Source organism: Leucoraja erinacea, chromosome 1 (assembly GCF_028641065.1).
Source record: "Leucoraja erinacea ecotype New England chromosome 1, Leri_hhj_1, whole genome shotgun sequence".
Taxonomy (NCBI): Eukaryota; Metazoa; Chordata; class Chondrichthyes; order Rajiformes; family Rajidae; genus Leucoraja; species Leucoraja erinaceus.
This window is the reverse complement of record NC_073377.1, coordinates 108,467,294-108,493,208: the sequence shown is the minus strand read 5'-3', so window position 1 is coordinate 108,493,208 and position 25,915 is coordinate 108,467,294. Positions and strand designations below refer to the sequence as shown.

At 43.0% G+C, this 25,915-nt stretch overlaps 1 protein-coding gene across 3 annotated transcripts in view; it reads left to right on the top strand.

The window, feature by feature from the left end:
• The window catches only part of LOC129700480 (ankyrin-2-like), a 634,003-nt gene that overhangs the window by 178,450 nt on the left and 429,638 nt on the right, over positions 1 to 25,915 (top strand). The gene's annotated exons all lie outside the window — the stretch shown is intronic.

The window sequence follows — 25,915 nt, the reverse complement described above, 5'->3', positions numbered from 1 at the left end:
GTGAGCAAGGGTGTTGTGGAGCAGATGGATCTTGGAGTACACAGAGCCAGAGTGATGCATACAGAAGCTGGAGTAACAGCACTTCATATCCCACTTGGGTAGCTTACATCAGTATGAACTTTGAATTCTCCAAACCTACCCACAAACTCTTCTCTCCCACCCCTTTTTCCCAGTGCCCCACCTAGATACACATTCATTTCACCTTTACCCCTCCCACCGCCCCCTCCCGCCGTCCCCTTCACTCCTCTGACATCACATTTTACGCATCTTCTACCCTTATTAGTTTTAATGTTAGATACAACGTGGCAACAGGCCCTTCGGCCCACCGAGTCCATGCTGACCAATGATCACCTGTACACTAAAGTAAAGTAAAGTAAAGTAAGTTTATTTATATAGCACATTTTTAGTCAATTTGCATTGACCCAAAAGTGCTTTACATAAATTAAATAATAAGTTCCATTACAAACCATAGAAGTAGGTTAAAAAATAAAAATGAATAAAATGGACACACCACATTTTAGAGTCCAACACAAACGTCCCCCCACAGCAGAATCAAAGCTTTCCACTGTGGTGAAAGGCACCAGAAAGTTAAAGACCCGAGACACAACATAATTAACATAAACAAGGCCAAAAAAACTTATCTCTCCACTGCACTCCCCCCCTCCCCCCCCCCCCCCCCCCCCCCCCGATGTCAGAGTCAAAGTCAAAGCCCCCGGCTGGCGATGGGGATTGTCCCCGCGGCATTTAAAGCCACGCTGGGTGATGCAAAGTCGCCACACCGGGTCTTGATGTTAGACCCCTGGCGTGCGCTCGCAGAGTCAGCCAAGCTCCGCGGGGCCTGTAAGGCCCCGCTCCAGGAGCGCTTCAACCCCGACTCGGGCGGGAGAAGTCGCCGCGAGCCCTGAAAAGCGAGGTGAGTAGTCGGTCCGCCAGAGCCTCCGGAGGTTGGGCCACAGCAGCGTCCACCACCGCTCCTGTCTGGACTCGGCCAGCTCCACGTTGCAGCGGCACCAGAGCCCCCGACAAGGCTGCTCCACGTTGCAGCCCCAACGACAACTGAGACCCGACAAAGAAACACTAGTTGTACCCTACACCCTAGGGACAATTTACGTAAGCCAATTAACCTTCAAACCTGTATGTATAGGAGTAAGGATGGTGCATGAGAATCGAGCGGCTGGATGCGAATATGCATTTATATGGTGTGGTTCTAAAGAGGAGTGACTGCAAACCAATTTTACACGGCAGTCTTTTCATGGGAAATAACACCTGCCCTGAAATCTACATATGGCAGTAAGAGCATTGCTTTTATTTTTCTCTTTTCGACTCCTAAAGACATTGGATTATACTCAGTTATTTTTCAGTGCAGCGATGCCTTGAATTTATTCTTTCTATGAAAGCATGACGGGTTGTTTGCATGAAAAAAGCATTGCATCTGAGCCCAATCTCCACTGCAACGTACCTGGGATCAAAATTCTGCTTCCTGAATGAAGGGGACCTCCACTTCTCCTTTGAGTGAAATCAGTTAATGAGGTCTTGCTGGCACAGTGCTACACCATAAAACCTTGAGCATCCTTTAACAGTCAGAAGCTGTGTGTATAAATGAGTAGACAATTGTCACCTTTAATGCGAAGCTGTGGCACGTGAATATATTTGCACAGCAGATGTATTCTGATGCTTTTGGCACAGTAGGTTCTTTCTCACTTTGCTTCATCTCACCCCATAATTAGAAATGTAATTTTTATTTGCGAGGGCAATGATTTTTGTGGGAGTAGTTTGATGGAAAAACAAAAAATCAGTTCAATCTTTTCACAGCTCTGACTGTCTAACTTGGTGACGTAGTTGCCAGAGGTGCACAAGCACATGATAGTTGTTTATGAGGGAAATCTTGGTGAGTGCCGAGCGGAAGAGGTATGAGGAAGATTGAAAAAGAGCACAGCCATTCTTTTCTGCATGGGTGCTTAGTGGCCATTTTAGCCCTCTTTAGACCTAAGGCATCTTAAACCTGATACTCATAGAGAATGAAAATTTGTTGCAGACATTATTTAGTACGTACCCACGATTTGCTGATCCTGGCAGGTCTCTGGAGTAGACATTCCGAGCAGCCCTCCTTTGTGGTAAATAAATTAGAATAATTAAAGAAATCATTATTTTCACTTTGGGATTTAAATTGCAATGTTGGGCCTGGACCTCAGGTGGCTGACTGTATTGATGCTAATGAAATCCTGGATCCTACTGAGAGCTGCAAACACAGACGTCTCAGCATTCATAGCGGGAGAAGCAGTGTCTTTTTAACAAGGGTTACTGAATAATTAGTTGTAATGAGCCAACCAAATTTTGTTCGCTTCATCACAGTGCCAACAAAGTAAATTTTAGCACTTATCATAAGCACATTTAGAAAATGTACCTACTGTACTTACCCTCTACTTTGTAGTGCTTTGCCTTCAAATCTTAAGCTCACAAGATCACCATTGACAAAGCGTTTTGATGGAATCCTTGCACATTGTAAAACTATATAAATACAGATGATCAGTCTGAAGAAGGGTCTTGACCCGAAACGTCATCTAATTCCTTCTCTCCATAGATGCTGCCTCACCCGCTGAGTTTCTCCAGCATTTTTGTCTGCCTTAAATCCCATTAGTGCTTAATATGATTAAACAAAAAATCATTCATTTCAGCATTTCTTTTATTAGTCTGTTAATTTCATGCTTGCTATGGAATTGTGACATTTAACTGTTGAAGATACAAAATTCAAACCCTTATCTGTATGCAAACACACAAAGCATTTTATACCATTATGTTAATCTGCTTGAAGGGGAAATGGAAGGTAGATTCCATGTCATGACATTCAATTTGCTGCCAGATATACATTTATTTCAAACAGTGTGGAAGTTTTGAATTTTACCTCAGACCTTCTGGGTAAGATGAGGAAAAGAATAAGTCTTATTTTGCAGATTAATTATTTTGTTTTATGGCTGCTAATTTTGGACCAATCGCACTCTGATTGGAGGAACAGTCCAGGATTGTTTTCCAAAACCTCAGTTGTTCACACCTCGACGGAGATGCAATTTATTTCCATATCGTATCTCCGTCCGCACTGCGGCCTAACATCAAGGAGCTGAGCTAGATAGGGCTCGTAAAGATAGCAGAGTCAGGGGATATGGGGAGAAGGCAGGAACGAGGTACTGATTGTGGATGATCAGTCATGATCACATTGAATGGCAGTGCTGGCTCGAAGGGCCAAATGGCCTACTCCTGCACCTATTGTCTATTGTCGGCCTGTTGTTGGTGATCGACTTTGGGCGCTCCAACCGTGGCAGCCTGTGGACTTTGACATTGTGGAGTTATCGGTCCCTTGATTAGGGACCGACTTCGGGTGCTCCAGACCGCAGGTGCTTCGACTGCCCCGATCGCGGGAGCTTCGACCGCCCTGATGTGGAGCTTTGATCGCCGGCTGCGGGAGCTTCGATTGCCCCGACCGCGGGTGAATAAAGAGGGAAAAAGATTAGACTTTATTGTCTTCCATCACAGTGAGGAATGTGGAATCTGCTGTGATGGATGTTTATGTTAACTTTTATGTAGTTGTGTGTCTTGTTGCTTTTTTTGGTATGGCTATATGGTAAATCAAATTTCACTGTACCTTAATTGGTCCACGTGTCTGAAGAATGATCCCAATCCAAAATTTAATTTGTCCATTGCCTTCACAGATGTTGCCTGACCCACTGAGTTCCATCAGCAGTTTGTTTCTTCTTCGAGGCTCCAGCATTTGCAGTCTCTTGTGTCACCAATAGCAATACTTCATCTTTGGATTATGTTTTCTACTGCTATCATTGACTGCATTGATATTTGTAGAAACCAGAGTGCTGTCATACTTTGATTTGTCACAAGTATACTTTAATGGAAAACTATAAATAATTTAATAGATAAATATACAGTACAAATGATAAGGTTACTCAAGGTACTATTTTATTAACTACACCTTGTATACATAGGGTTTTCACAAACTTTCCTCTAAAAGATGACCGTGCTGCAGGGTTTTCACATCCTTTGTCACTTTGTCACTGATAATCACAAAGGCAAGGACAGTCATTTAATCAATCAGCTTTGCACTGAATCTTTGCATGAAATGTGGTGAATGGATTGGAGGAAACCATGTGGGAATTCGGTGCTCTCCAAGGTTAGGTTTCTGAACCCAATGTTTTAATTTGCAAAAAGCGTCCTCACTTTGTAGCCAAAAGAGAAATATATTTTTTGTGGGCTAACATTGGAAGCACGTAAATATGATAAACATAAGCCTAGAAGATTTTGCAATGTGGTCCATTTTTGTTAATTAAGGGAATCACCCCCACCCCCAGCAGAGCTGTACCACTCCAATGACATCATGTAACTATATTTTGAACATTTTCATTGCAGCGTTTCAAATGTTTTGAAAGCATTTTGGAGGGAATGGAGTGAGGTAGACCATGTGTAGGTCAATGGGCAGTTTAAATTTGCATCATGGTTGGCACAGATATTGTGTTCTTTGCTCTATTGTATTAAGTTCTATTTTCTCCATGCACATATGTGTTATGTGGCCATCAGTCTGTGTATCTGTTCTTTCTTCATGCATGATTTTTTAAAAAACTTGGTTTTCAAAACTTAGTAGTTCACTTAATGACATATAATTTAAGATGAGCAGGCGTTGTTGGCATATTGGGCCAGTCCCATTGGCCTGCATTTGGCACATAGCCCACCAAACCATTCCACAGCTCCTTGAAAGTGGTGACTCGAGTAATCGTGCTTGCCTTCATTGTTTGGGGCATTGAGTATACGTGTCAAGAAGTCACGTTGCAGTTTTATAGGACATTTGTTAGGCTGCCTTTGGAGTATTGTGTGCAGTTCCGTTCCCATTACAGAAATGATGTGTGCTTTGGAAAGAGTGCACAATAGATTTACCCGAAGGCTGCCTACATTGGAAGGTATGTGCTGTCGGTATAGGTTGGAATAAATTGGAAGCATCAGAGGCCAAGGGGAGATCTGATAGAAGTATATAGGAATAGGAATACTTTATTGTCACACGTGACTAGGCACAGTGAGATTCTTTGCTTGCATACACAATGTATACAAATAGCAGCTACCTACCGCACTGACAAAGCCACAAAGCACGCCGGCTACCCCATTTGTCGTCGTCCCCCACCAGTTCCCCCACGCCGGGTCCCCATTGCCCTTTGTCTTCCCCCCCCTCATTGCCCATTGTTCTCCCCCCACCTCCCCACGCCGAGTCCTCCATTGTTCTTCCCTTGCCCTCCCTCACAGTGGCCCTCCACGCTCTCATCGACCGACAACCATGGGTCGATCAGCGAGGCATCACCGCTGCCTGGAGGCTTCACCACCACCGAGGCATCATCGTCGCCAGGCTTCACTGCTGCCACCGTCATATAAACTTATGAGAGGCACAGATAGGTTTAACAGTTCTTGCTGCCCTTTTTAAATAACGGTACAACATTAGCCATCATCTGGTCTTCCGCAACTTCACCTGTGGCTTAGAATGATGCAAATATCTATGCATGAGCCTCTGCAATTTCCTCCCTGGCTTCCCACAAGGTTGAAAATAGTCTTGGTCAGGCCTCAGAGATTTAAACAACTTAATTTGCTTTAAAACCACCTATAACTTTTTGGTAATTTGTGTATGCCTCAATTTCTTAATTTACATGATAATCTCCTCAGTAAATACAGATGAGAAATTTATAGAGTCTTACAGAGTGGAATAGGCCCTTCAGCTCAACTTGCCCACACCAGCCAATATGTCCCATCTACACTAAACGCACCTACCTTGCAATTGACCTCGATCCCTCTAAACCTTTCCTATCCATATACCTGTCTAACTGTTTCTTAAATGTTGCAATAATCCCTGCCTCAACCACCACATCCAACAGCTTGTTCCCTCCATCCAACAACCCTTTGCGTAAAAACGTTACCCCTCATGTTCCTATTAAATATTTCCTACTAACCTTAAACATATGCCCTCTGGTTCTCGATTCATCCTACTCTGGGCAAGAGCCTCTGTGTGTCTCCCCAATCTATTCCTCTTTTGATTTTGTAAACCTCTATAAGATCACCCCTCATCTTCCTGCACTCCAATGAATAGAGCACTAGCCTGCTCAACCTCCCCCTATAGCTCAGGCCCTGGCACCATCCTAGTAAATCTTCTCTACACCCTTTCCAGTTTAACAACATCTTTCTTATAACTCATTTAATATATTCATTTAATATCTCCCCCATCTCTTGTGGATTTGTACAAAGACGTCCACGCTGATTTTTATGGGGACCTATTATTTCCCTAGACACACTTTTACGCTTAATAAACCTGTAAAACATCTCAGGATTTTCCATTATCTTGTCTGCCTGCTCCATTTCATGTCCTGATCAGGTTTAAAAGTGACATCCTTCTGTGATTTTTGACGACATTAAACTAGCCAACCTCATACTTGATCTGTCCGCAGCCTTGGACATAGTTAACTGCATAACTCCACACACAGGTCTCTCTTTAATCAGCCTGTAGGGTGGAACTCTAGTCTATTTATGCACAATTGCTGGCATGATTTATCTTGCTGTTCCCATGTCCCCCAAGAATTTATCCTTGTCCCATCCTAATTAGATTTATATGGTAGCTCTTGTATAGGACCAAAACGTATGAGGTGTGGCGTGTATGATTGCGGCAATGCCACTACCTGAGCACAACCTCTTCACTGTATCAAATATAATTTCAGTACACTGTTGATCTGACATCTCTGACTGGATGAATAGAAATTTCCTTTAACTGATCATTCAGAAAATTGTCTTCAGTACTCATCACAAATGTTATTCTCAATTTTATTCTGCATTTAATGATCTCACTATTGCACAGGGCAATAGTGAGATCATTAAATGCATTCCACTCCAGATAACCATCTGTGGCCAAGCCAGATACTTCTCATTCTTGGTTTTTTTTTATTTGGCTGTGAGGTGATCTTCCAACCACATTATAATTCTGCCATGATGACAGCCCCAAAAACTACCCAGTTATGTTTACATCAGCTGAAGTCATCATTCCTGCTTTTGTTGTTAATATACTTGACTATTCCATTTGTCTGCTTAGTTGCTCTGCATATTGTGTTCTGTTTCTAGCTTAACTACTTCCTGCCATACCTGATGCCCATTGAAGTAAAGTTTGCGGCAAGTTGTTGGATAGTTAGCAGATGGAATGAGCTTGATTGACTGTTCTTCTGCTGATACCAGAGACATTGTGGAAAGTCACAGTCCAAGTTGCTGTCATCAGCTGATAAAACAGCAGGAATAGAATTTGGAACCCAAAGGAACAGCTGAACACACGAGGGAACCACATGAAGCAGAAACAATGAGTTTGAACACTCTGGTTTTGGAAGAAAATTGGCATTAGCTGAGACTTCAAGTTCAATTTCTGATCTGGGGTTGATTTAGCTTTCCTCAGCTGCAACCATGACATGACCATTTCAGTTGGCTTTGGTATTCTTAGACTAAAGAGATAAAGATTTAACCAGTCCTGATTTATATCCCCTCACATTTTCACCTGTCAAATACAATGGAATAGCCTTCCAAGAGTCAATGTCAAAGCAGATCACATGTCTGCTTTCATGTCTAGGAATACAAAAACAGGGATGTTATGCTGAGGCTCTATAAGGCACTGTTCAGGCTACATTTTGAGTATTGTGAGGAATTTTGGGCACCATATCTGAGGAAGGATGTGCTGGCCCTGGAGAGGGTCCAGAGGAGGTTTACAAGAATAATCCCAGGGATGAGTGGGTTAACATATGATGATCGTTTGATGGCACTGGGCCTGTACTCGCTGGAGTTTAGAAGAATGAGAAGGGATCTCATTGAAATGTTTAGAATAGTGAAAGGCTTGGATAGAATGGATGTGGAGAGGACGTTTCCACTAGTGGGAGAATCTGGGACTAGAGGTCATAGCCTCAGAATTAAAGGAAGTTCTTTTAGGAAGATGAGGAGGAATTTCTTTAGTCAGAGGGTGTTGAATCTGTGGAATTCTTTGCCACAGAAGGCTGTGGCCAAGAGTGGATATTTTTAAGAGAGAGATAGATAGATTCTTAATTAATACAGATGTCAGGGGTTATGGGGAGAAGGCAGGGGAATGGGGTTAGTAGGGAGAGATAGATCAACCATGATTGAATGGTGGAATAGACTGGATGGGCCGAATGGCCTAATTCTGCTCCGTCCTCTTATGACCTTATGAATGAGAGACTGGAAGAGAGTATGTGAATGGCCTAGATGAAATATTTGGGATTTAAAAACAGAAATCAGTACGCAACACCTTATTTTATTTCATATTACATCATACTCAAGGTTCAGCAGAAACATAAGAAACATTATGAGTGACTTAAGGGATTACGTCATTGGCTGGTTTTATCATGTTCTGGAAATTTTATTAATGAAGCTCAATATTCCACTATGGAAGTTGGGATATTGGTGCAGTTGATCAGACTGTTGCTTTTGACTGGGAACGTTACCTTCATTCCCAAAGTGCAGGTCTCAGGTGGTGGCAACTAAGTGCCAATTTTCAGAAATCATTAGGGCCAGCTATTTAAATGGACAAGATTACTCTAACACACTACTTCTTCCAACTGCTCTCCTAATTTCTCTCTCTCTCTCCCCCTCCCCCCCCCCCCCCTCCCCCTCCCCCCTCTCCCTCTCCCTCTTCCCCGTCTGTCCCCTCTCTCCCCTCTCTCCCTGTCTCCTCTATTTTTCCTCTCCCTCTTGATGCCCCCTGCACTCTCTCCCTCATTCCCTGCTCCCTATCTTCTTCTTCTTCTTGTATATGGCGTGCACAGCCTACAGTTGCAGGACAACTTGTTCTATTTGATCTGATTTGATTGTGCACGCCAGGTTGATTGCATTCGTTGAAACAGGGAGGACCAGGTGCAGGTTGCAATCTCCCACCGATTCTTTATTCCTTTTTCAAGCAGTGGTTCCTGTTGACCGCTTGGATGCTGGAGAGGTCAGTACCCCTGATGGATTGGGCAATCTTCTTCATTCCTGGGCATTCAAGTTGCCGAAGCAACCGGCAATGCAACTAGTCAATATGCTCGCTACTGAAGTTCAAGAGAGTATTCGTTGACATACAAAATTTCTTCAATCTTCTAAGGAAATAGTGGTGGCGATATTAAGATATGTACGCCCAGGAATTAGAGGTTTTTGACCCTCTCCACCACCGTCTCATGAATGAAGATATGTTTATGGATCCTTGACTTTCCCCTTCCAAAGTCAACAATTAGTTTGACGATAGACACAAAAAGCTGGAGTAACTCAGCGGGCCAGCCAGTATCTCTGGAGAAAAGGAATAGGTTAGGTTTCAGGTCGAGACCCTTCTTCAAACTCGACCCGAAACAACACGTATTCCTTTTCTCCAGAGTGACCTGCTGAGTTACTCCAGCTTTTTGTGTATTTCATCGGTTTAAATCAGCATCTGCAGTTCCTTTCTACAGAACAATCAGTTCCTTGCTTTTACTGACGTTGAGAGCAAGGTTGGTGTTCTAGCACAACATGGCTTTGTGGGTAAAACTTAGAAACAGGAGATTGGTCATTTTGATGGGACTGTATTATAGCACCACCCTTTCACCCTATATCACATTTAGTAGGAATTAGAGGATCAGACGTACAGAAGATTTCAGATAGCTGTCAAAATAATAGGATAGAATCAGTGGGAGATTTTAACTTCTCTAATATTGATTGGGTCTCCTTTGTGTAAAGGGCTTGGACAAAGTGGAATTAGTTAAATATATCCAACAATGCTTCCTTAATAAAAATATTGAGTACCTTTCTAGAGAGGATGCAAGACAGGACCTTCTCTGAGGGATACAATACAATACAATACAATACCTTTTATTTGTCATTTGAACCTCACACGAGGTTCAAATGAAATTTGGTTTCTGCAGTCATACAAGAAAAGAACCAAGACACACACCAACACAATTTACACAAACATCCATCACAGTGAGTCTCCTCCTCACTGTGATGGAAGGCAAAGTCTTGTCTCTCCCCTGCTCTCCATTCCTCTCCCGAAGTTGAGGTCAAAGCCCCCGGCGGGCGCTAGCAAGTCCGCGGCCACTCAAAGCCATGCCGGGCGATGTAGGGCCCTGCCCCGGGTCTTGGTGTTGGAGCCCCGGGCGGGCGCTAGCAGTCCGCGACAAATTAAAGCCGCGCCGGGCGTTGTAAGGCCCCGTTCCAGATCACTCTCAACCCCGCAATTCGGGCGGGAGAAGTCGACGTTGCTGGTGCCCCGCAAAGCAGTCTCCCACCGGGGACCCGCGAGCTCCCGGTGTCACCATCCACCGGAGTCGGGTCATAGCAGCGCGCCACCGCAGCTCTCCACGCTCCGAAGCTGGCCAGCTCCACGGAGGTAGAATAGTTTGATTGTTTGCCGGTATGGAGACGGCTGGCAAGTGGGAGATTTTCAAACAAGACTACAGGGGCAGTATATTCCAGTTGGGGTGAATGGTAAGGCTGGCATGTTCAGGGAAGCTTGGTTGATGAGAGACGTTGAGGCTCTGGTCATGAAAAATGAGTAAGATTTATTTGGGTCCAATGAACTACAGATGCTGGCTTAAAAAAAGACCCAAAGTGCTGGTGTAACTCAGCAGGTCAGGCAGCATCTCTGGAGAGCACGTGGTTTATGTAGTAGTATGAAATATTTATGTATTCTGGATCAAGTGAATCCCTGTACGAGTATAAGAAATGTAGCAGTGCACTTGAGAAGGGGGGTAAGAAAAGGACATAAAATGGATTTGGCAGGCCAGGTTCATGAAAATCCACAGGTATATAAGGGTGACTTGAGGAAAAATACTTGCCCTTAAAGATCAGAAGTACCATTTTTGTGTGGAGTTATGTGATAGGAAAAAAGATTATTGTACACATTTTTTTTAAAGAAAAGAACAGCAGAAGCTGAAGAAAAATATAAGACATATAAAAACAAACTAACAAAAATCATGAGATGCAGCAAAATCGATCATTATAGTAAGTTACTGGAGAACAACAAAAACAATATTAAAAATACATGGAATGTATTAAATGCCATAATTAAAAAAGGAAATGGAAACCATACCCAAACCTTTTCCTGTCTAAAAACAACACAATAATCACTGATATGGCCTCAGCTGCAAACAAATTCAACAAATTCTTTGTTGGTGTTGGTCCTGAATTGGCCGGAAAAATTGCTAAGACGGGTAGCAGCGATGGTGTAGAAAGTAAAGAGATATATGTAAAGGATACAATATTTATAAGGGACTGAAGACAAAGAAATGATTGACACTGTAAAAAAACTCAAGAGTAAGAAATCCACAGACCGTCATGAAATTGACATGTTTACAGTTAAAAACATTATAGAATGCATAGCAAGACCTCTGACTCACATTTGTAATCAGTCCCTTCAAACCGGTGTATTTCCCAACAAAATTAAAAAAAACAGCTAAAGTGATACCAATATATAAAACTGGAGACAAACATGCACTTTCAAATTACAGACCCATTTCATTGCTTCCACAGTTTTCCAAAATACTGGAAAAAATATTTTACACAAGACTGGACAAATTTATCACCAAACATAACATACTGTACGAACAACAATATGGTTTTAGAGCTAACAGAACAACTTAATTTGCAATTATTGATTTTATAGAAAAAATTACTAAGGCAATAGAAAATAAAGAGTATGCAGTAGGGATTTTTTTGGACCGTAGACCACGAGTTATTAATAAAGAAACTACAAATATATGGCATTAGAGGCATCGCACTATCATGGCTCCTCAGAGGGTAGTGAGGGGAGCAGAGAGGATCATTGGTATCTCCCTACCCTCGGTACAAGAACTGTTCCAGAGCCGTTGCCTGAAAAAAGCACTGAGCATAGCAGAGGACAGACTGCACCCCCTCCACACACACCTGGATATCCTGCCATCAGGCAAGAGATACTGTAGCATCAAAGCCCGGATAGCCAGACTGCTAAACAGCTTCCTGCCACAGGCTGTGAGGCTGCTAAACAGTCACTCCACCTGATTCTGCTGCTTTTTTGCACTGACAATTTAATACCAACTCTGGCACTGGCCATGTAAATCAGATGCCAATAAAGGTTGATTGATTGATTGATTTGATTGAAATGCATCCTCAGACCTTGTGGGCAGCTAGGGAGGATATTGTGGAGCCTCTTGCACCATCTTTAGCCACAGGCAAAGTTATAAAAGATGGGAGAGTGGCTAAAATTGTACTGTTGTTTAAGAAAGACATGTCAAGAAACAACAGGCCAGTGAGCCTGACATCAGCGTGTAACGGTTGTTAGAGGGGATTCTAATGGGGATTCACTTAGGCGATTTTTCAGCGGACTGTCGGCGACTGTCAAGTCGCTGGCAGTCCCCTGAAAAACCGACAACTGGAACATTGACTGTCACAGTGCAACACACGCACACACAAACACATCGCTTCCTTCACCAGCCCCTGTGAATTTTTTACACAGTGCTCCCACCACTTGCCCTGTCTAAAAAATGCACACGGTGCAAAGCCAAAGTGATACAGACACACACCCCGATGAACAGGAAGGTTGGCGCTGTAAAAAGACGGCTAAAGCACAGTGGTGGGGGAGAGGGGGGAGAAGGAGTGGAGCCAACTTTTAAGAAGCCAGAGATACACGGCTGTGAAGCTCGGCAGACATTAACATTACCGGTCGTTTATCCTTGGTTCTGAAAACTTCTGCTTACCTTTTATTTCCCAGTGACCCAATGAAATTCACTGGTCAGCACCGGCTGCAACCTATGAGAATGTCCGAGAACCTTCGAACTCCTGGCAACCCATTAGGACCTCCTGGCGACCCGCCTACAGCACGAGAATTCTTGCTGCTCTCCATGGTGACTTCAACTAGTTGCCGCCTCATTATGGTCGCCGCGAGGTTTTCAACATGTTGAAAAATTTGCGGCGACCATAATGAGGCTGCTCCTAGTTCCCGGAATGCGGGAACTCCTCACGACCATGAAGGTGACTCCCCGGCAACTACCCGTGAACATGTAGCAACCATTTGGAGACTGCATGGTCTCCTGCAGTCGCCTAAAAAGTCGCCTAAGTGGGACAGGCCCGTAAGGGACAGGATTTATCAGCATTTGGACAGGCAGGATCTGATTAGGGATAATCAGCATGGCTGTGTGCATCGGAAATCATATATTTGTGGAGAGATCACCAAGACAAATAATCAGGTCAGGGCAGGGGTTTAGCAAGGCCTCTGACAAGGTTCTGCAAAGTAGGCTAGTCTGGAAGGTTTGATCACATGGAATCCAAGGTGAGCAATTTGATTGAAAATTGGTTCAGATGAATGAGTCAAAGGGTAGTTTCTCTGATTAAAGGCCTGTGACCATTGGAGTACTGTGGAGCTCAGTACTGAGTCTGTTATTGTTCCTTATCTGCATTGACAATTTGGATGACAATGTAGTTACCATCGTTGGTGATATAATAGACAATGACATCCAATTTTACAACAGGATCTAAATCAGTTGGAAAGGTTGGCTGAGGAGTGACAAATGGAATTTAACTCTGACAAGTGAGAGATGTTGCTTTTTGGTATGTCAAACCTGGACACGGTTGACACGTTAAATGTTAGAGCCATAGAGTGCATTGTAGAACAGAGTGATATGGGTGTTCAGGTGCATAGTTCCTTGAAAGTACCGAGTCACGTGGACAGTGTGATGAAGAAGATGTTTTGCACGCTTCCCCTCTTTGGGAAGGATATTGAGTACAAAGGTTGGAACATCATGATGAGGCTGTACAAGTTATTGGTGAGACCATACTTGGACTACTGCATGTAGTACTGGTCTCCCAGCTATAGGAAGGATGTCATTAAGTTAGAAAGAATGCCGAAGAAATTCACCAGGATGCTACCTGGACTTGAACTCTTGAGTTATAAGAGTGTCTGGATAGCCTGGACCTATTTTTCTTTGGATCATAGGAGGCTGAAGGGAGACCTTATTGAGGTGTACAAGATTATGAGTGATGTGGATAAAGTGAATGCTCACAGTATGTTTCCCAGGGCAGAGGATTCCATAACTAGAGAGCACAAGACAGGATATGGGCCAAATACAAACAGATGTGACTAACCCAGAATGCCAAATTGGTCAACATGGACAAATGTACAGAGGGACCTGTTTCCTTGCTGGATAGCTCTATTACATTATTACTTTATGAAATGGGCCAAGGAATGTCTGATGAAGTTTAATTTAGATAAATGCTCTGTTACATTTTTGTAGGACAAATCAGGGCAGGACTTGCACAGCAACTGATGTCTCTGGAGATTGATATAGGCCAGAGAGACATAGGGTTGAAAGTACGTAGTTCCTTGAAAGTGGTGACACAGGTAGATATTGTGGTGAACCAGGCATTTGTGCTTTCATGTTCAGTGTACTGAGTTGGTCGTCATGTTACAATTATACAAGAAGTTGATAAGCTCATGTTTGGGGTACCCTGTACAGTTCTGGTTGCACTAATCTAGGAAGGATATCACAAAACTGGAATAGGTGCAAAAAAATATTTCCTAGGCTTTTATTGGACTGGCGAATTTGCATTATGAGGTGAGCAGGAGAGGCTGCGACATTTTTCCATGGATGAGCGTATACATAAAATCATGATGGGCATAGATAAGGTGAGCAACCACTGCCTTTTTCCCAGGGTAGGGGACTCTCAAACTTGAAGGCATAGATTTAGGTGAGAAGGGGAAAAATGTAAAGGGACCGCGGGGGTAATTTTTTCACATAAACAGTGTTTGGCATGAGATGCCAAAGGAAGTTATAGAGGTATGTTTAGGTTTAGGTTTATTATTGTCACCTGTACTGAAGTACAATGAAATGCATTGTTTTGCATGCTATCCAAACAGATCAGATATAACCTACATAAATGCAATCAAATCAAACTCGTACAAAGGATAGAACAAAGGGCAATATATAGAGTGCAGAATATCTTTCTCAGCATTGCAGCGCATCAATTCCACAGATGGCGTAGGGATGAATCGAATAATAACCCAGCCGATGGAAGGACCGTTCAGAAATCTGATAAATTATGGCATTTAAAGGACTTTTGGACGTACATGGAAAGGGAAGGTTTTGAGAGATATGGACCAGGTTCAGGAAAATGGGCCTAGCTCAGTTTGAAAATTTGTTTGGCATGGACAAATTGGGCTGAAATGGCCTTATGTCTCTCTGTGTTATGTGCTCACACCTAATTGTTCAATGAGTTGTGGTGTTTATTTAAAAAAACTATTTTGCCATAGCCATTTTCCGATGGCTTCAGAAGCATCAGTGATAATTTGATGAAGGGATCACACTTGTCTGTGACGATCACTTGGGTAAGGTTGCCCCCTACCAGTTATGGTGCAGATTAATACTGAAGAAAATGAACACATTGTGAACAATGTGAATTAACGTAGTATGTCTCCACGCCAAAACATTTTATTACATCAAAATGCAACTGAGTTCAATATGGCAGAAAATGTCAAAAACACTTGAACAAAACCAAGATTTAGACTCTGTTGAATAACAAAATACTGCCTTAAATTTACAGATGCTCGAACGTTTGCATGATATGTGAATTGAACTTTTTTCGGGGACACATAACAGAATTTTTAAAATCTACTCTGGCAGAATATTACAGCTGTCTCTTTATTTAATTGTTTATTATTTTAATCCAGCACAACAGGTCGGCCCCAGTTTGCCAGGGCCTAATTTATGTACAGCTCATACATTCGAGTGAGCTTTGGAAAACCAGCTTGTTCTGCTGGCCGTTGAGGCCCAGCAGCTGCAGGCACGTTCTGACGGACTGGGAACTTGGTTTGCGGTTGTATTTCTGACTTGTGAACTGCCTGGGACACGGGCAGTTCACAGGAACGGAAGCTTTCTGCAACCTGTGGAGGCTCTGGACTGACAAACATCACTGGGCAAGGAAAAGCCGAGATATCTTGGATGTGATTGAGTGACCTCTGCTGAATGCTGTTTGTGTTAAGATTCAAGGAAATTAATTCCTGCTGCTGCAATTGCAATGATTTAGAAAGCATAATTAATCTGAAAAGGGCACAATTGAAGCTATTTCGAAAAGCAAAATGGAGTTGTGGTCGATGGATGGTGGGTAGTATTCAGAGTGTAGACAGGCTGTGGGCACAACCTCCATGGGGACAATAATAAGGAATCCAAGATTACAGAATTGGAGAAAGTAGTAACTATAAGGGCCTGTTCCACTTGGGCGTCATTTGCGCGTCATTTACGCAACATCATTTACGCGTAACGACGCATGACGTGCGCGCATTATGCGCGCTTGGTGCGTGGTGACGTAGGCAGTGACGCGTGGCCACGCATGGCGCCCCAGGATTTTGGGATGTACAAAATCTTCGCGCGCCATCTGCGTGATGCGCAAATGACACCCAAGTGGGACAGGCCCTTTAGGAAAGGCAAGAATGAATAGGATTTGAACATATGGTTGAATATTTTAAATTTGAATTAAAGAGTCAAGAGTGTTTAATTGTCATATATACCATGAACAGAACAATTACATTATTTCTTGCAGCTCGTGGGCTTAACAGGCCCATTAACGCAGTAATGCAACAAATAAATATACTTTACTGAAATATACTGAAGGAAAAGGAACGCCAGGAAAGTGAGAGGCTTCTAAAATTATGCTGACAAGAGCTCAGGACATGCATGTCCCTGTTAGAGTGAATGGCAAGACAGGCAAATGTAAGGAAGCCTGGATGACAAAGGAAATTGAGAGTTTGGTCAAGTGTAAGAATGGGACAGGTATAGGCAGCTGGGATCAAGTGTATCCCGAGAGGAGTTGTGGAAACTATAGAGCAAATTAAAAAAGGAAATCAAAAGGGCAAAATGGGGACAGGTTATAGCTCTGGCAGATAGCATAAAGGATAATCCAAAGAGATTTTATAAGAAGGAAAATGAGTAACAAGAGAGAATGTGGGACCCTTCAGGAATCAAAGCGGTCAACTCTGTGAGGAGCCATATGAGATGGGCAATGTCCTCACTAAGTATTTCTTCTCTTTTTTACCGTAGAGAAAGACAGGAGGACTAAGGAACTTGGGGCAGTTAATGAACTGACTTTAGAGCAGTCAATATTACGGACAAACAAGTGCTGAAGTTCCTGATGCATATTAAGGTAGACAAATCTCTCGGGCCAGATCAGATATATTCGAGGATACTATCGGAAACCCAAGTAAAAATTGCAGGAGATCTCGTTGAAATTTACGAGTTGTCATTAAATCCATGAGGGGTGCCAGTAGACTGAGGGTGGCAAATGATATGCCTCTATTCAAGAAGGGCGGCAGGGAAAAGACTAGGAACTATAGGCCAGTGATCTTAACATCTGCAGTTGGAAAGTTACTGGAGAGAATTCTGAGAGATAGGATATACATGCATTTAGATGGACGAGCTGATTAGAGAGAGTCAGCATGATTTTGTACGTTGGAAGTCGTGACCAGAAAAGTTGATTTCGGTAGAGCTGTTGATGTATATATAGAGTTCAGCAAAGCATTCAGCAAGGTTCCAGATGGTACGCTGTTCTGGAAGGTTAGATCCCCTGAGATCCAAGGAGAGATGTAACGGAATGGATAGAAAATTGGCTTCATGGAAGGAAGCAGAGGGTAATGGTGGAAGGTTGCTTCTCGGACTGGAGGCCTGTAACTAGTAGTCTGCCTCAGGGTTTAGTGCTGAGCCCATTACTGTTTGTCATCTAATTATTTGGATGAGTACATGCATGGAAAGATAAGCAAGTTTGCCGATGATACAAAAGTGGGTGGTATTGCAGATAGTGAAGATGGTTGTCAGAAACTACAGCAGGATCTTGATTGGTTGGCCAGGTGGGCTGAGGAGTGGTTGATGGAAATTAAACAGAGAAATGCGAGGTGTTACATTTTGAAAAGTCTAACTGGACTACACAGGATGGGCAAGACCTACACAGTGAATGGTGGGGCTGTGGGGACTGTAGGTTCCTTGAAGATGGTGGCATCATGGGATGGTACAAAAGGCCTTTTGGCACATTGGACCTCATCAGTCAGGGGTTTGAAATGTTATGTTACAGTTGTACAAGATGTTGGTGAGGCCACATTTTGAGCATTGTGTTCCCATCTGGGCACCATGTTATAGGAAAGATCTTGTAAAGTTGGAAAGGCTACAGAGATGATTTACGAGGATGTTGCCAGGACTCGAGGGCCTGAGCTATAAGGAAAAAAATGAGCAGGCTGGGACTCTATTCCTATGGAGCGCAGGGGAATGAGGGGTAATATTACAGAGGTGTATAAAATCATGAGAGGAATAGATTGGGTACACGCACAACATTTCTTGTCCAGAGTAAGGGAAATGAGAACCAGCGAACATAGGTTTAAGGTGATTCGAGGAAGATTTAATCGGAATCTGAGAGATTACTTGTTCACACAAAGGGCGGTGGGTGTATGGTACCCGCAGCCAAAGGAATAGTTGAGGCAGGGACTATCGCAACGTTTATGAAATTATTAGACGGGTACATGGATAGGCCAGCTTTAGAGGGATATGGGCCAAATGCAGGCAGGTGAGACTAGTGTAGATGGGACATGTTGGTTGGTGTGGGCAAGTTGGAATGAAGGGTCTGTTTCCTCGCTGTGTGACTATGACTAATAATCAATAATGCAATAAATTCATACTCAGTAATAATCAGTAACGAGTACATAATAGTGCAAAACCAAAGTATCTATTGTAACCAATCCAATGTCCAAGTCTGAAGAAGGGTCTCGATCCGAAATGCTACCTATCCAAGTTTTTTAATGATGCTGCCTGACCCGCTGAGTTACTCCAGTACTTTGTGTCCTTCAAAATCCAGCATAAACCACTGCTGAATGGTTCATGTTGTGTGGTGTTTAAGAGCCTGATAGTTGCTGGGAAAAAGTTGTTCTTGAACCTGGAGGTCATGGTTATTATTATTATCTGGGGATCAAGACCCAGTTTCCTGAGAAATACATAAAAACAGAAACATAGAAAGTAGGTGCAGGAGGAGGTCATTTGGCTCTTTGAGCCTGCACCGCCATTCATTGTGATGATGGCTGATCATTCACAATCAGTAACCTGTGCTTGTCTTCTCCCCATATCCCTTGATTCCGCTAGCCCATAGAGCTCTATCTAACTCCCTTTTAAATTCATCCAGCGAATTGGCCTCCACTACCTTCTATGACAGAGAATTCCACAAATTCACAACTCTCTTGGTGAAAATTCACAACTCTCTTGTTTTTTTCTCATCTCAGTTTTAAATGGCCTCCCCTTTATTCTTAAACTGTGCCCCCTGGTGCTGGAGGGCTGATCCCCCAACCCCACCCCCCCCCCCCCCCCCCCCACCCCCCAACATCGGGAACGTTTTTTCTGCATCTAGCTTGTCAAGTCCATTTATAATTTTATATGTTTCTATAAATACTCACTGGCATAGATTACATAATTTTACTTAAATAATGTTTTGTAATCTTGTATTCAATTTCTAAATTATTCATAAATGCAGGGATCATTTGCTTTTGGTATCTGGTCTGGTTAACTGGCAGTTCCAAGAGTAGTTTTTACATTTAATTTCAGACTAGACTAAGTGGATCCCCCAACGCAATATTCCACCTCCAACAATTCCAATATTGGTGGCCAGTGGGGGGGGGGGGGGGGGGGGGCTCTGGAGCACTCGCATAGGTGTTGTGTGTTGTGTGTCAAGTCAAGCACAGTGAATGCAGGGCCAACAATCCATTTCAAGTCAAGTCAAGTCAAGCACAGGGCAGGCAGGGCCAGCCAACAATACAATCCATTTGCTTTTATTTCAGGTGAGCACAAGCAAAGCAAACGCAAAGCAAAAGCAAAAGCACAGGGCCGGAGGAGCCAGCCAACAATACAATCCATTTGCTTTCATTTCAAGTGAGCTCAGGTATAAGTAAAGCAAAGCCAAAACTCAAAAGCACAGGAGCAGGCCAAACAAGAGGATAATTTCAAATTTCCATTTCAATTGTAGTCAAGCACAGGGCAGGCCAATGTTGATCAACCCATTATTACATTTAAAAACATACTAAGGCTTATAACAAATCATTTATTGCAAAAATGCACATGGTACCACCAGGGTTAATTCAAAACTCACATTCATTGCAACGTGAGACATTAGCCTTTGTTAACCCCGCGCATACGTGAACATGTATGTCGGACCACCTTTGTTAGGTTCCTAAACGGGCTCAACCAATTCATGTAGGGCCCTTCATGACCTCATGACCTCCAGGTTAAGAACCACTGCTTTATCCCATATACTTTCATACTTGGTTAATATTTATTGGCATAATGTCAGGGCTCATAATTGGTAGTTGCCAATGGAAACTTCCTAATGGCAAGCATGGTGCAGCAGACATGAGAGCAAGCGTGCTGTTTCTGAACTGTGCAAATATTATAGTTGACCAGAGAGCAGTGCTGAACTACTATCTACCTCTTTGGTGACCCTCACACTATCCTTGATCAGACTTTGCTTGCAGTAACCATATTCCCTTATCATGTATCTGTACACTTTAAATGACTCGATTGTAATCATGTATTGTCTTTCTGCTGACTGGTTAGCACGCAACAAAAGCTTTTCGCTGTACTCCGGTGCACGTGACAATAAACTAAACTGAAGTGAGAAGATTGACACTACAGACGAGATGCAAGGTCTGGTCCAACAGGAAATAATACTTTGTTTGCCACAGCAGTTTCCACAGCAGTGGGCGACACGGTGGCGCAGTAGTAGATTTGCTGCCGTACAACGCCAGGGACCCGGGTTCGATCCTGATTCCTGGTGTTGTCTGTACGGAGTCTGTACGTTCTCCTCGTGGCCTGCGTGGGCTTTCTCCGGAATCTCCAGTTTCCTCCCACATTTGAAAGACGTACAGGTTTGTAGGTTAATTGGCTTGGTATAATTATAAATTGTCCCTCGTGTGTGCAGGACAATAGACAACAGACAATAGGTGTAGGTGCAGGCCATTCGGCCCTTCGAGCCAGCACCGCCATTCAATGTGATCATGGCTGATCATCCCCAATCAGTACCCCGTTCCTGCCTTCTCCCCATATCCCCTGACTCCGCTATCTTCAAGAGCTCTATCTAGCTCTCTCTTGAAAGCATCCCGAGAACCCGCCTCCACCGCCCTCTGAAGCAGAGAATTCCACAGACTCACCACTCTCTGTGAGAAAAAGTGTTTCCTTGTCTCCGTTCTAAATGGCTTACCCCTTATTCTTAAACTGTGGCCCCTGGTTCTAGACTCCCCCAACATCGGGAACAAGTTTTCTGCCTCTAGCGTGTCCAAACCCTTAACAATCTTATATGTTTCAATGAGATACCCTCTCATCCTATACTCCAGTGTGTACAAGCCCAGCTGCTCCATTCTCTCAGCATATGACAGTCCCGCCATCCCGAGAATTAACCTTGTAAAGTTACGCTGCACTCCCTCAATAGCAAGAATGTCCTTCCTCAAATTAGGGGACCAAAACAGCACACAATACTCCAGGTGTGGTCTCACTAGGGTTCTGTACAGCTGCAGAAGAACCTCTTTGCTCCTATATTCGATTCCTTTTGTTATAAAGGCCAACATGCCATTCGCTTTCTTCACTGCCTGCTGTACCTGCATGCTTACTTTCATAGACTGATGTACAAGGACCCTCAGATCCCGTTGTACTTTCCCTTTTCCCAAGCCAAGATAGTAATCTGCCTTCCTGTTTTTGCTACCAAAGTGGATAACCTCACATTTATACACATTAAACTTCATCTGCCATGCATCTGCCCACTCCCCCAACCTGTCCAAGTCACCCTGCATTCTCATAGCATCCTCCTTACAGTTCACACTGCCACCCAGCTTTGTGTCATCTGCAAATTTGGTAATGTTACTTTGAATCCCTTCATCCAAATCATTGATGTATATTGTAAATAGCTGCGGTCCCAGCACCGAGCCTTGCGGTCCCAGCACCGAGCCTTGCGGCACCCCACTAGTCACTGCCTGCCATTCTGAAAGGGACCCGTTAATCCCTACTCTTTGTGTTAGTGTGCGGGGATTGCTGGTCGGAGTGAATCTCGACCAACTACAGTTCGCATACCGCTACAACAGGTCAACGGAGGACGCAATTTCACTGGCTCTCCACTCCGCATTGGATCACTTGGAAAATAAAATCACTTACGTCAGGCTGTTGTTTATAGACTACAGCTCGGCATTTAATATCATCATCCCGTCCAAGCTGGTTACCAAGCTCACGGAACTGCGCGCATCCTTCTGCAATTGGATCCTCAACTTCCTCATTCACAGACTACAGTTCGAATTGGAGGAACCACTTCATCCTCAGTAACTAGTACTACAGGAGCACCTCAAGGCTGCGTGCTCAGCCCCCTGCTTTACTCACTCTATACCCATGACTGCGTAGCTGGACATAATGCGAACTCCATCATCGAGTTTGCCGATGACACCACTGTGGTTGGACGAATCACAGATGGGGACGAGTCAGAGTATAGAAGTGAGATCGACCGACTGACTAAATGGTGCCAGCACAATAACCTGGCTCTCAACATCAGTAAGACCAAGGAACTGATTGTGGACTTTGGTAGGGGAAGGATGGGGACCCACAATCCTGTTTATATCAACTTCAAATTCCTGGGTGTGCATATATCAGAAGATCTTTCCTGGACTCAGCACCCCGATGCAATTGTAAAGAAGGCACATCAGCGACTCTACTTACCGAGCAGATTATGGAGATTCGGCTTGTCGAAGAGGATTCTCCTAAACATCTACAGGTGCACGGGAGAGAGCATACTGACTGGTTGCATCGTGGTCTGGTTCGGCAACATGAACATCCAGGAGCGAAAAAGACTATAAAAAGTTATGACCACTGCCCAGTCCATCACCGGCTTTGACCTCCCCATCATCGAAGGGATCTATTGTAGTCGCTGCCTAAAAAAGGCAGCCAAAATCATCAAGGACCCACACAATCCTGGCTACACACTCATCTCACCACTGACATCAGGAAGAAGGTGCAGGTGCCTGAAAACTGTAACGTCCAGGTTCAGGAACAGTTTCTTCCCTCCAGCCATCAGGCTATTAAACACAACAACGAATAAGCTCTGAGCTCTGAACTGCAAAAGGCTATATTATTATTTGTTGTTTGCACTATATTTGGTATTTATTGAACTTTTTCTTTTTGTCCCATTATGCACTATGTTTACATATTCACATATTCTGTCGAAGGGCCGAATGGCCTACTCCTGCACCTAATTTCTATGTTTCTATGTTTCTATGTTGTGCTGCAGCAAGTAAGAATTTCATTGTCCCGCCTTGGACATATGACAATAAAACACTCTTGACTCTAGACTCAGTGGGCCGAAGGGCCTGTTTCTGCTCTGTATCTCTAAACTAAACTAAAGAGTTTCTGTGAACTGATCCATTAGGATTCCAATCATTGTCAGGCAGCACCATTAGGCTGGCCATGTTGTTTGTATGTCTGACAGCAGACTCCCAAAGCAGACGTACAGTATAATCCAAGCACTGTTATGGGGAGATTATCAGATGGACAGAAGAAACAATTGTCTGCAGAAGAGTTCTGACTTGAAACATCAGCCTTTTCTCCAGAGATGCTGTCTGACCCGTTGAGTTACTCCAGCATTTTGTGTCTTTTTTTTCAGAAACAATTGGAGAAACGTCTGTGAATCACATTGGCTTCATAAGCCATTTTTGACTCTACAGATCATCCTTGACTCCATGAGATTAGCAAAGAGACAAGGATCCATTTGTGGTCTGACCTATTTATTCCATAAATCCATTCTTCACAGAAAATGATGATAGTGTTTTATTTCCAAATGTGGAAGTACTATATACACTAAAGCAAGCAGTTCATATTCCAATTTTGTGCTGTGCATAGTGAGAAATACCGGAAACTTTAGATTATCAATTTTGTTCCAAACGTGTAAAGTATACTTACTGTGTGATTTAATTTCTAGACCAATGTGTTTTGGGTGTAAGGCATACAGTATGCGATGAAATTGAATCTCTTTGTGGCAGTTTCCTTTTTGTGCTAATAATGCATAAAGTGCAAAATCAGCATGCTCTGAAGAGTTCACACTTGTCTCTGGTGAAAGATCCACCCATCAGGCATTTCCAAGACATTACCGTATGATCCATCATCTTTCTCACATATGATAATGTCACTTAAGTGTGCAATTTAGAAAAATTCAACAACAGAAATTGGATGTAGAGCTTCCAATGTAATCAACTAAGAAGAAGTACATCACACAGAAAACAATGAACATGCGTGACTTAGTGTATTTATTCCACCACACTCTCCCTTGGAATATTTTATACACAGTACATTGGCCCATGAATTTTTTATTAGAAAACAGTCAATGCAGGCAGGATCAAGGTTGCTGTCAACGTAAATGCAGTTTATAGACTGCATGATCGATAGACCAAATGGTTGCTGCCATGGTGAGATCTCTTTAAAAGCATTGACCATCTTCCTAAGGGTCAGTGTTAAATGACGCAGCAGCTGTTCATCTTGAAAACAGCTGCTGTGTGTTTAATTTGTAGCTCCAGTTATCATGATCTTGAGATGGAGCAGACCATGATAATTTCTTAAGGCAAAGATGTCGAATGTGTTGTTATTTTTGGGTCACTTTCAGTTTGATATGTTACATTGTTAATGTATGCATCAGAAAATGCCAACAATGCACAGATCTTTAAAAAAAGTAATGTTTTAGGAATTTAGGGAGGCTCTTGAGATGATCAGAGTTTTAAAGAGTTTGGTGAAGTAAATAAACTGAGCAAACTATTTCCACAGGTCCACATATTGGTAACTAAATTATTTAAATTTATAGCCAACACCAAAACATAATGACGAGGTAAACCTCTATATCATTAATGTAAAAAGATTGTAATACACAAACTTTTTGACAACTTCTTGTGATAGCAGAATCCGTAATTGACCTGGGAAAAACAAAAGTGAATAAATTATTAAGGCTTTGGGTCAGAGGAGAGAGAGCATGACCAAAATGTATATAAGATTGATATCGTGGGTCGAATGACATCTTTGAGTTATAAAATTCTGATTGTATAATGAATGCCCAGCCAAGTAAAGTAAAAATTCTCGTAAAATGCTCATAAATTAATCAGAGTTGAAACAATGTGTGCAGTTTGAGGCACAAATAGCAGGCATGTGTGCTCTAGTAATCTCGAGTTAAGTTTTCCAATTTATCAATGTGCTTTATACAAGGTTAACAATATAGATTAAAATTATACCCTTTGATTAAACTTGGTACTGAAGACTCACTCTCAGTTTTGGTTGCTTAAATATTGCAGCCAAAACTGAACTGAGCATTAATATTTGAAGGACTAGCAGAGGACTTGCAGGGAAAAGCCTGGGAACTATAAACCAGTGAGCCCAACATCTGCAGTAGGCAAGTTACTGGTGAGGATTCTGAGGGATAAGATATATGCAGTTGGATACACAGGCATTGACTGGGGATAGGTCACATGAATTTGTGCATGGGAGATCGTGTCTCATAAATCTGAGTTTTTTTGAAAAAGTAACCAAAAAGGTTGATGAGGGGAGGGGTGTAGACATTGTCTACATGGACTTCAGCATTGCATTTGATAGGGTTCCACCTGATCGGCTGTGCTGGAAGGTTAGATTGCATGGGCACCAGGGAGAGCTAGTCCACTGGATAGAAAATTGACCATGGAAGGAAGCAGGGGGTTCCTCCATCAACAACATTTAAACTTAGTTAAACTGTTGGAGGAACACAGTGGGTTAGGCAGAATTTGTGGAGGCAGAGGGATGGTCAACATTTGAGGTTGAGGTCCTGCATCAGGATCTCAAATCAACATGTCAGCCGACCTTCT